The following is a 7,021-nucleotide window of genomic DNA, read 5'->3' on the forward strand; positions in this document are numbered from 1 at the left end:
ACAACTTTTTTACTTGGTACTCTGTTCAGAATGTAAGTTGTTATCTTTAATGCTTCTCCCCAGAGTGATTCGGGTAAAGAAGAATGAGCAATCATACTTCTTACTATATCCTTAAGAGTCATGTTTCATCTTTCAGCTACACCATTCATGCTAGGGGAACCCGACATGGTGTACTGTGGGACAATACCGCATTCCTCTAGGTATCTAGCAAATGGTCATGAACGTAGTTCACCTAAACCATCATATCTGCCTTAGTACTCACCACTACGATCAGATCTAATGGTTTTAATTTTTTTATTGAGTTGATTCTCAACTTCAGCTTTATAGGCTTTGAACATGTCTAGAGACTCAGATTTTTCATAAATGAGATATAGGTACCCATAACGTGAGTAATCGTCTATGAATGATAGACAATATTGTTGACCATTCCAAGATGTCGTAGTGAATGACCCACAAATATCTGTATGTATTAATTCTAAGACTTTTGAAGATCTGTTGGCATCTAATCTCTTAACTTTAGTATGTTTTCCCTTGATATATTCAACACATACATTGAAATCTAAAAAATTAAGGGAATCCAAAATGCCATCAGACACAAGACGCTCAACTCTACCTTTTGAGATATGACCCAACCGCTTATGCCATAATGTCGCTGATATTTCTTTATTTAATTTACACTTAGTACCATATAATACCACATGCAAGGATTCATTATAAGAAGCAATTATATTAAGAAAATATAGGTTATCATAAGCACTCAAGTAACCAGTTCTCACAACATTTGAATTTAAAGATAAACTGAATATACTATTTCCAAATGAATAATAATATCCTGATTTGTCCAATACAGAAACAGAAACCAAATTCCGTCTAAAAGACGATACTACAAAAGTATCTTTTAAATCCAAATATGAACCAGTTCCTAATAACAACCTAAAGTGCCCAATTGCTTCCACATCTATCGATTATTTGTCGCCCACAAAGATATGTCTTTCAACATCACTTGGCTTTCGGTAGCTCAGGCAGCCCTGTATAGAAACACTTATGTGAGTAGTAGCACCAGAGTCTAACCACTAAGTATTTCTAGGTACTGAAGCTAAATTAATCTTAGAACATACCAAAGTAAGGAACATACCCTTATTAGCACACCAGGTGTGATATTTGGTACAATCTTTCTTTACATGTCCAGGCTTGTTACAAAAGAAACAACCATGATTATCCTTATGTTGTTTCTTCTCAACTTGACCATTAGCAGCTTCATTATCATTCTTTCTTTTCTTGCCCTTATCCTTAGAGGCATAAGCCAAATGAGCACTTTCTGTCTTGTCTTGCTTCAATCTTTCTTCTTCTTGTACACAGTAAGAAATAAGCTTATTTAGAGTTCATTTCTCCTTTTGGTAGTTGTAACTGACCTTAAATTGACTAAACTGTGCAGGAAGAGACAGCAGAACCAGATGCACTAACAACTCATCACAAAGATCGAGTTTAAGTACCTTAAGTTTTGAAGCAATATAAGACATTTTTCCATAATGTACTCACTGATGTTTCTCTTGCCTTGATACTTCATCGAAATCAAGCGAGCTAAAAGCGTGCTTGTTTCTACCTTATCCTTTTTCACAAAACGCTTCTTAATTTCGGCAAGAAAATCTTTGAACTTAGTAATCCCTTCGGATTCTATGCCCCTAAAGGCTTTCGGAACGTCGCGTTTAATGATCATAAGACTCATGCAACTTGAACGCTCCCATTTCTCATACTCCTTCTTAACATTAGGAGTGATATTAGTATTGAGAGGTTGCGGTTGTTCGGTCTTTAATGCAAGGTCTAGATCCATGTAGCCAAGAACAATTAAAATGTTCTCTTTTTAAACCTTAAAATTAGTCCCATTGAGCATGGGAATTAAGTTGATGTTAGCAGAAATTATTGCAGCAGATGCATTAGCTGAAATAAACAAAAGATGCTCATATTATTAACTGTAATTAGTAATCAATAAAATTCAAATAATGACAAATCTCATCTCAAGATACATGGCATAACATTAATATCAAGTCTTTGGATAGTAATATTAATTGCAAGTGATAACTTGTTGCAATGATCAAACACTGATAATAACTCATGTCAAATAATGGAACTATCTTTGAATCGATTTATTATTCACATGTAAACCTTAATTGTCACATGTTTATCATTGTAGATGTGTATGCAGTTTAAATAAATATTAACCTTCCTTTGGACCGATTAAATATTTACATGAAAACATACACACTACCATCTAACATTCCTCGTAAATAATTTACACAAGAGAGAGATTACTTTGGCAATATCTTGTTTCAATCACTCATTTGGAACGAGAGACAAAAATAATACATTAGCATCATATTATTTGAATTAAAAATTGATCAACTACCAAATTTAATTCAAATTAAAAAATTTAATTCAAATTAAATAAATTTCCAAAACTTAATTAGGGCATCATAACTTAATTAATTAAATTAGGCCTGCAAAGTGGGCCCATAACTTAATGAGCCCCATAACTTATGTTTTAATTGATAAATTCAATTAAACAATGCCTAAATTAATTGCAGGCCCTTAAAACTAGTTTGATTATAAGCCCAAAAGCTTGACTCATGCCTACACAATTAACAAAGAAGGAACGCTTGCAATTAATTTAAATGTGCAAGGCCCATAAAATTAGATGTGCAAGGCCTTTGATTTCTCAAAGAAAGAAAGCTTGCAGCCTTCTTTCACCCGACGACGAAAAGAAAGCTCGCATCCTTCTAAATTCGAATCCTCGCCTGAGAAACAAAATTCAAGTTTGCCTTCAGCAAGCTCGGAGCTCGCCTGAAGACTTCGAATTCGAGCTCGCCTGAAAGAGTCGAAGAACCTCGCCTGAATCAAGCCGAGGATGCTCGCCCGAATCGAAGGTTCGAAAGCTCGTCTAAAATGAGCCGATGCTCGCCTGAATCAAGACGTCAAGCTCTTGAACTCACCTGAGTCGAGCAATTTGTCTCGCCTAACACGAGATCTTTGAGGGAGCTCGCCTGAATAGGCTCGAGCTCGCCTGATTTGGGCTTGAGCTTGCCTGAAGGAGTTGCTTACAAGTTCGCTTGCCAACGTGGCCGATAGAGCTCGCCTGCAACAGATTAGAGCTCGCCTAGATCGGGTAAGGTCCTTAGCTCAATTTCCTTCACCCGTTAGGATTTCTGAATTGAATAGTCGACGCTTGGACTCCTGCTCGACCTTAGGGTTTCATTCTTGAAACGCCGTCATCGTCACTTAAGCTCTCGCACCCTAGGGTTTCGAAAACCCTAGGGTTCCTGATTGTCGCTGTCGCTGTCTTCATTTTGTTAGAATCATGACATACAATGCAGCGGAAAAAGCATATCATGACTATTAATCAAAATTAATTAAATATTAAAAGAATACCTGAAACGCTTTCCGAATTTCTACAATAATCTGTCTCGAGATCAATCCGAAATAGCTTCCTCAAGAGAAAAAGCCTACAATTGAAATCCATCCGTCACCGTAGAGGAGCAATACTGAGAGATAGGTTCTCAAAAATCTATTTCTTCATATTATCTTCATAAGATTTTCAATCTCCTTTTCTAATCTAATCTCTTCTTATAAGGCTACATATGAACCCTATTTATAGGATTACACTAGTCTTAGAGATTTTAACTTTAAACAATTCATAATTATTTAGAACTCTATCTATAACAATTAAAGATAGAATAGATTTGTTCAAAAACTTTATCCATAACAATTAAGGATAGAAATAAATTTATTCAAAAACTTTATCTGTAACAATTAAGGATAGAAATAGAATTGTATTGCATGTATACCTCTTCTAATGACATTAGTGAGACCAATTGGGTCCCATATCGAGAACCAATTATTAATCAAATTAATAATTTTAATTTAACAATCAAATCCCTATCCGACCAACTATTCATAAAAGCTCTTCCATAATATGGGATTAATTATTAATAAATAATATCTTACATTCACTCCCTTCCAGTATCATTTATTTTAGGTAACTCTTTTAAGCAGGACAACTCACATATTTGCTCATGCCTAAATTTGCAATTCCCATGAACATAAATAAAAAACATTTTGAAACATCAAAATATTTTATTTTTATAAGAATGTAAATTTTTTAAAATATTTTCAAAACCACCTGCCGGCAGGAATTTAATAGCTTCATGGGAATGCATAATAAATTAAATCATCATAATGAGCATACTGGATCATATCTAGAAATCCGCTTAACCATCACATCAAAGCATACTAAATTATCAAATCGAAAATGACAATATCATCAAGTCAAAGGGACCATGTAACAATTTGAATTATTTATCTCTTAGGTGACTCATCCTAGAGAATTCAAATACGGTCTAGTGCTACACACATCATAATACGTGCTTATGACATACACCCGGAGAATCTCCATTCTCGATGGTTGAGACCCACCACCATATCTCATATATCGGTGTCATACATAATAACCTGTTATAACAAAGTTATTCTTTGCTAGTTATAGGTTAAGCACAAATTTAAGAAATTTCTAAGTTAGATCATATCTCCAAGCAAGTGATCATCACAGTGCATGATCTAACAAAATAACTTCTAAGGATATATATAACAATTATATAAATAATACCCAAATTATGTGCAACAATTAAATTTATTAACATTACAATATTATTACATAATTTGTATTGGATGTTCAAGGGCAAATTATTATTACTATTCCAGCACATTTGACAGTGGGGCCGCCAGCGAACAGTTCGCTAGCGAAGAGCGTGGTGAACGACGACCAAAGGACCAAATGGATATTCGCTCAATTTTGAGTTTAATCCCCAAACTGAATCCACAAATTGATGTTTTTCTCTCAATCTGGATCAAGAGTTTGATCCAGATTCAACAGCCGAAGGAGAAAAACAACCCAAAATGTGAACTTTACTGTTCATACGAGTAACAGTTCTCAAAATATCACAGAAAATGAAAGCAAAAAATAGAAATTTGCTACTGTTCATCCGTGAACAGTTCTGAAAAACTCACTGATTTAGATCAAAAATCCCAATTTTAATCTTAAATCCCTAAGAACTAATCACAGTGGCTCTGATACCACTTGTTAGAATTTATTACCGTGATTAATTCATAGAGATTAACATGAGAGCGAAAGTATACCTGAATCCATTTGGATTCTCACGAATCTGAAACTTGTGTTTTGGATCTTCTAATCTTGAGGGTCTTTCTAGCCAAATTTCTCTCTCTAGATGGGGGTGAAAAGAATTAGAGAATGTAACCCTAGATTATGGACCATAACCCCTTATTTATAGTGGTTGTTCTTTTATAATTTGGTCACTCATCAAATTATAATTACAACCCGGTATTCGCATATTTAGCTTATGATTTATTTAAATACTCATTAACCCAAATTTATTGATCACTTTATGCGGGTTAACCTTAAGGATAGCATATATATTAATGTAAATATATGCCCATAATTAGATTTAATCCAACAACAATGTGTTCAAACTTTTCAAAGAATTATTTTCTAAATATGAAATTTTTGGGAATGGAATATGCCTTCAAATCCACGGTTTCAAAGGATAATGATTGTTGCTTAAACATCAGTATGCACTTGATGATGTCAATATGCGACATTTATGGTGGAATTAGATTGAATAATAGCAAATAAATTAGGGCGATTCATACACGTACAGTTCAATCTATTTGCAGAGGAATTAATGAAGATGAATAACAAGCTTGAGTTTGGAAAAAGAACTAGACAAATTTGTTCAAATTTAGAGGATGAAAACAAGCGTCTTATAGTGTTTGTCCACACAATTAAAAACAAAATTGGCAAAGCCCTTTATTGATCCATCTAGTCTTTTCATCCTCGAACTTGTTCAATAATCTTGAGTGAAAATAGAACCTTACTCCCACTTTTATTTCAGACGTATAGAAGTTAAACAAGGAATCGGTCATACAACGCCTCTTCTTTTATATTTCTATTTTAAAATAAAAACACCAAGGTACCGTTTGGCAAATGGTTAAGTGAGGGGTTAAGGAGACTTAACCCTTTCTTAACCCGTCAAACACAAAAAATCTATACAAGGTTTAAAGTGAGTTAACCCTCTATAATTTGCCAAACATAAAAAATATGGAAGTGTTAAGCTAACCCTTCTAAAGTGATTAAAATGAGTTAACCCCTCAAAAAGAGGGGTTTACTAATACTCCCATTTAGAATGATTAAGAGTTAACCCTTCTAATTATAAAGAAAATAGTCAAAATCATTGTTATTCTCAAACACTAAAACTGATCACAATGGCTAAAATAAAACTTATTTAACGAGTTAATAATTTAGTCATTCAGATTATCGAATGGACAAATTACATTAATCCTTCTATTTAACCCCTCTTCCTTAACAATTTGCCAAACGGAAGTGAACTTCATCTTCGTCGTAACATAGAACCTTCAAATATTCCGCATGTCATAACAAAGAAAGCCGTTATGAAAACGTAGAGGCTAGAGCTACAGTTCCTTTTTCACCATAGAGATTCAAATCAAGAACATAGAGCAACAGTTTCTTTCCTAGTATTGCATTGAAAGTTGGTAAAATACCAATTTCTATTCTGATGATTCTATTGCATAATTTTTAACTTCTAAAAATTTAGAAGCAAGACTTTGAAAAAAACATCAATTAATTTAATAGATATCTAAGTTCCGAAAAAAACTTTATTAGAAACAAATACAAGTTTAATTTGATGCAACACTTACTAATGATGATTTTATGAGATATGTTTTTAAGGGCATTGGAGTCTAGGCGCTAGCGGAGTGTGGAGTCAAGAAAGTGGAGTCAAGGTGTGTTCGGCGGTGAAGTCGTTCGTGAAAATGGAGTCGAGCTGCTAGCGGCGTTGGAGTCAAACATGGAGTCAAGGTGCTAGTTATGCTAGAGTCGCTAGTAAGCTTGGAGATCATTTTATAAGATATACAGAAACATTTTTCTCCATAAATA

The sequence above is a fragment of the Asparagus officinalis genome, chromosome 9, assembly GCF_001876935.1.
Source record: "Asparagus officinalis chromosome 9, Aspof.V1, whole genome shotgun sequence".
Classification (NCBI taxonomy): Eukaryota; Viridiplantae; Streptophyta; class Magnoliopsida; order Asparagales; family Asparagaceae; genus Asparagus; species Asparagus officinalis.